Source organism: Electrophorus electricus, chromosome 12, assembly GCF_013358815.1.
Source record: "Electrophorus electricus isolate fEleEle1 chromosome 12, fEleEle1.pri, whole genome shotgun sequence".
In the NCBI taxonomy this organism is placed as follows: domain Eukaryota; kingdom Metazoa; phylum Chordata; class Actinopteri; order Gymnotiformes; family Gymnotidae; genus Electrophorus; species Electrophorus electricus.
The window spans coordinates 19,579,663-19,585,662 of NC_049546.1; positions in this window are offsets into that span (position 1 = coordinate 19,579,663).

The following is a 6,000-nucleotide window of genomic DNA, read 5'->3' on the forward strand; positions in this document are numbered from 1 at the left end:
CCTACATAAACCCATTAGTATATAGACATAATATAAGAACAATCACCATTAACAACTGCAAGAATGATTGAAGTTCCAGGCTGCCATAAACAAATTGTATTTATTTTGTTGAGTTTTGTCAGAATTTTGCCAAGCATATATTCTCCATCACAAACCTTATATTTAATAATCAATAGCTTTTTTGTGCTGTGTTCAAGTTCTTATGGTCCTCTTTTAGAGAGCAGATGTATTATTGGGTTACATCTCTTCAGAGCCAAGGGTGTTCATAGATTAAGCTTTTGACTAAACTGGAACATCAGTGTTGATTCAGTGATTCCTGTTAGTGGCAATTTTGTAAAAGTTCATTAGAGGAAATGGAAACTCACAGTGATGTACAGACTCCCAGCTTTGCTGTCTTCACAGAAAAAAGATTACTCCAAGTAAAATGCAAACAAATTGATCAATTTGTAATTTTTACTTAAAGATTTGAACTGCAGTCACCAACGAGACAGGAAGTGTTGTTATATATTACACTATACCACACATGATGGTAAAAAATGATGTGAAAATCTTGCTTACAGACTTATTTGCAAAATTTCTCAAAAAGGTTTATTTTATTATTATTCAGTTATCTTTTTTTCTACATCTTAGACTCTTAGTCTTAGACTGGGCTTTTTTTTATAGACAATAGTAGAGTCGCTCAAAAAATGCACCCCTGCTCCTGTGCTACTGCCCAATCAATCCATGCCTGATGAAGTGTGATTGGCTAATGCTGTAACACAGTGACATTCACTATTTTATGGAACACTATTGAAATGTGTATGACAACAGCCAGAGTAGTTTAAAAAGGTTTTATTGTGTATGTTGTCTCATGTTCATTTTTACAGTAAGAGACAAAACAACAAGCATATTCTGGGATTATGAACTGTATAAGTCTATGATATGTCACTTTTGTTGGTCCCATGTAAAGTTTTAAAAATTATCAAAAACATTCAGTCATGTCTATGTTAATAAAGTGGATGAGGAATTAAATATTACTAATTCAAAATAAACAAAAATCTTGCCAGGCTCAGTTAAAATCTCATTGGCCACCAGAATTCCCAAGATCCTCTACTGGCTTTTGTTTCATAGTCTGTTTGGCAACCAGAGGTCATTTGGGCTCTGTTAACCTTTGACCCTTGAGAAGCCTTAGCTTTTCTATAAAGAGTTTGGATAAATTGGTGTAAACATGAGTACAGCCTAAGGCATTGTAATGTATTTAACAGATACTTTTGGTTGCTGTGGATCCTCCCCACCCCCAAGAAGAGAAGCTTTAGGCTGAATTGGTGATTTTTCCTTGGTTGTTTCTGTTCCAGATGGATTATAAACACTTACACGCAGACTAAGACTCCTGGTAACCTAGAATAGACTTGTTATTTACTTATTCTTATTACTGATTTAGTTCTTTATTGATTATTTTGTTCCTGCTGTGATGTCCAGTCTTGAGCAGAGGATTATGGGCTCCTCTTTCGAGTCTTGGTTCCTCTCAATGTTTCTTCTTCATGTTCTTTGAGAGATTTTCCTTAACACTGTTGCATTGTGGTTGATCACTGGAGACTTGTATTCAGACATCTGTAAAGTTGCAAAATGTTCTATATAAATATATATGACTTTGAAATATGACTTACTGTTATATTGAACAGTTTCATTTCATATCAGAGTACATACACTACTCTGGCAAATCAGTCTCTCTACTTCCACATGTACACATGTAGCACCCGGCTGTCACAGAATGCTCGCCTCCCGCGAGTCACGTGGTTCGGCCAGCCACGTGAAGTAGGAGGACTTTCCTTTGTAACCATACCTGCACACACCTGCACCACGTTTTGTCTGTATGTATTTAAACTCACGTCAGGGTGTGTGGCGTGGTTTCGTCATTGTAGATGTAATGTCTGAATGTAACATGTTTATAATAGATGTATCCTTGTGTATCGTATCGTATAATTTCAGTATATATTGTGTTATTATCTAAATTACTGAATAATATGAATGCTTGCACACACACACACACACACACACACACACACACACACACACACACATGCACAAGCAAACACTCAGACACGTTAGCACCATCACATCATAAGAAACTGCAGTCTGATAGCTGGGAGGGTGAGAAATAAATACATTCTACAGATTCAGAAAATGTTTGAATTATTTTTCTAAGCCATTTTTCTAAACAATGATTTTAATAATATCTTTGTGATACGACACACAGGACGTAACAATACTGGTGAGTCAGATCCTAGATACCAAAGTTATCAGCTTCTCGTACTGTGCTGTGCTATGATTGCTGTGTGTGCTCTGTGAGGGCTGGATTCCAGCCATGGCCTGCCAGTACCCCCCCACCACCACCACCCAAAAATGCCCACTGGGGCCAGAGTGCCAGGATGGATGGGCACAGTGGGAGGAGCTGAAAAGTTTAGTATCTAGCATCTGAATCACCAAAATCCAGCTCATTTCTTTGATCCAATACCCCTCCCAGTCCAACAGGTACCGAATCTTTCCTCAGCACATCAGGAGTTGAGGAGGGCGTGAACCATGTAAGAGGGTCCTCTATTGATGTCACTTGGAGTTCGATGGATGACAGTGAGGTCAGCATCATCTAGAGGACCTGTTGTGAAGGGTTTGAGGGAGGACACGTGAAATGCTGAGGACGTTTGGTTACATTGACCCAATAGGTGACCTTGTTGAGCCTCACCGGGATGTCTTATGGGCCAACATACCTGGGGTCGGTTTCCCTCTTAAGCCGGTCCTCCCCTCTTTGGTAGCCATCCACAGTATCTACACCTACACACCCCAGCTGACAGATGTTGGTTTCACACTGATCAGCCTTGCTCTTGAAAGCTGCAGTGGCCCTCTGTAAGTGGCAGTGTATCTTCTCCCACACTCTCTGGCTCTCTGAACTGAATGTTTTTCATGCTGTCATGCACAAAGTACGTGCAACAAGGTAAGAAGCAATTATCATGAGTCTCCAAATGAGCGCTTTAATGAAAACAGAAAAGAACATCAACATGCACAAACATGAATTAAGGAAAGCCAAAGCAACATCAATGAATGACAGTCAGTCATGCTAACACAAAGGCCTTACAAAAGGACAACATAACAACACAGGTGAATAAGACTCAACACTTGTCACCTGTGTGAGGTGTGGCACAAAACCTAAACATATAACACATGCAACAGAAGCAACAGAAATGTACAACATAAATAAAAGAGATGGAGACTGCAGGTGGGGAGGCCCTGTGACACATGACCTTACATGACCTGAGACTTGTGTCTGATTTAGTCACACTTCAGTTAAAGGTTTGCACTCTTGCAGAAAAAGCACAAATACAAATACAATTTCCTGTTGGTTATTCTTGCTACTCTATAGGAAATGGAAGTGCAGATAATTATCTCTCACTGGAAACAGGGTGGTGGAGGGGTGCTGGTTGGATTATATTTGACCAGAGGTGCTCAACTCAAACCGCTGACTTTTATCACCTTGTTCAGCCTCACATAGTGCTGCCTGAAAACTTAAATAAACCTTTCAAACATATTAGCAGTATAATAATGAATCACTTTTATTTGCCAATATGTGTTTTGGCACTGCATTATTTAGTCGGTCTTATTTGAAAACTGCTCCAAGTATCACACAAGAACACATGGTTTATTAATATTACTTTCATAAATTGCACAGCAGAAAACTACACAAAACAATAAAAACAGAAACATCCAAGTTCTAAAAGTAGAAAACACAAAAGCGAAATTTTAAAATGCATCCTGTGTTCATTCCTGTAAATCATCTTGTCTGTGTAATATAGATTTTATATTATAAGAACATTTGTACTCTGCTCCTTCCAAATGTGTTTTTAACTCACGTGCAGCACAATAACAGGTTATAACTGGGTTTTGTTGGATGATAGTAGCAGTTATAAATATTTTTTCATTCCTCTATAAAACATGCACTGTTTTGATGTTTAAAAAAGTTACAGATTCTTATCTTTACGTAAAGGTCTTTGGAGTCTTTTTTATTATTAATGCAGAAGGGCATCATGGAACAGAAGGGACAATTGGGGAATGTCTGGTTTTACAAAAAATGCAAAATAAGATGAATAAGACCTCAGAACATCAACAGCCAATGATACTATCTACTGAGTATTGCATATTGGGGCATTCATCATTTTTTAAGACATGACACTGTATTTTATTAGCCACAGCATCCAGAGTTAAACCAAACAGAGCCTGACAGTGCAGGAATAGGGTTATTTTATAAGGTTATCCTACCATACTCAGATAACTTTGTCTCAAGTACAGTGCCAACCTCAGTTTACTTTCCTCTTTAGCTGCTTTCTGAGAGAATGGGGTAAGAACACAGTTTTAGACCTTTTGGTCACTGTGAATATACACATAGGAAAAACACACACGCTTAAAATGTTGCACTTCCTTTATGCTAATGCAGTGTGCTGAAGCTTTGTTTTACTAAGATATGCTAATGCTTACTGGCGTAACAGTGCTACATTACCATTAATACATTACCGATAACATGGCAAATCTGCAATAAAGACTCTTCGCACTAAAACATAGTAAGAACACTTGCAAGGAATTTGTAACCGAGCATCAAATTTCATATCATAAGAATATGAGGTTAAATATGTATAAAAAGATGTTACTTTTTAAGAAAGGGCCATAATCATTTAAACAACTATATGTGTTCTAAAATATCCCATCATAACAGATAACAACAAACATGTAATGCAGAAATGATCATAAATAACGTTTACGTAAAGTTTGCATACATGTAGAAGAAGGGAGACTGATTGTGAGGGTATTTTGTATACTTTGATTTGAAATAAAACAATACAGTGTAAGCAAGTATCAAAGTCAAATATATTGATATAGTGATTTTTACAACAGCCATCATCAGAAAGCAACTTTATCGATGTCTGAGACCAAGCCCACAATGAGTAAGCCAAACAAAACAGTGTAAAGGAAAAACTCTTGCAGAGCATGGGGAAGAAACCGTGAGAGGAACCAAGACTCAAAATTGGAGCCCATCATCCTTTGCTCGACATCGAATATCGCAACAAGAACAAAATAAGCATATAATAAAAATAAATAAGCAACAGAAGTCTATTCCAGGCTTCTAGGAATCCTAGTCTGGGTTTGTTGAGAGTAAGTGAATTAGAAACCCATCTGGAGCAGGAATAACCCAGGAAAAGCCTGATAGTCAGCATGCAGGGGGGCAGAAGGGGAGGTTATCCATCAGCAACCTCAAGTAACTGTGATCTACACTGCAGTGACACAGACTGAACTCATGTTTATACCAACTTGTACAAACTCTTTAAGTAAAAGATAAGGCTTCTTAAGGGTCAGAGTTTAAAAGAACCCAAATTACATCTGGTGGCCAAACAACCTATATGAAAGAAAAGACAATAGAGGATCTTGGGAATTTTAACGGCCAGTGAGATTTTAACTGAGCCCAGTAAGATAATATAGCATGATGCTTTTCTCAATTACTTCCAGGAGGTTTCTGTTTTAATTGCTTTGTATATATTTCTCCTGTGTAACATTTGTCAGTAATATTAATGTATCTTGTGGGTCTATGACATATGAACAAGTTTTCAAATATGACTGTACAGGATAGTGTGAGATTTGATGAACAATGAGATTTTAAGTTATAAGACCAGCAAGAAAACATAATAGTGTGCTTTTGTCAATTACTTCCTAGCAAGCCTTCCTATGTCCCTCGAGATATAACTTGAATTTTTTCATTGACCAGCTTCATGCTGGTTCCTTAGGTTATAATTCCACAACACATGTAAGTTATTTTCTTCAGCCATACCCAGCCCCACTGACACCATTAATGTGTGATCAGTGCCACCAGTTCCATGTGAGCTCTACACTCTAAACCTCCAGCAAACACAGAGTTACTCTACGTACATTTACCCACTGTACTGCTCCCATGCAGCCAATCACCTATAATATCTATCACTGGTC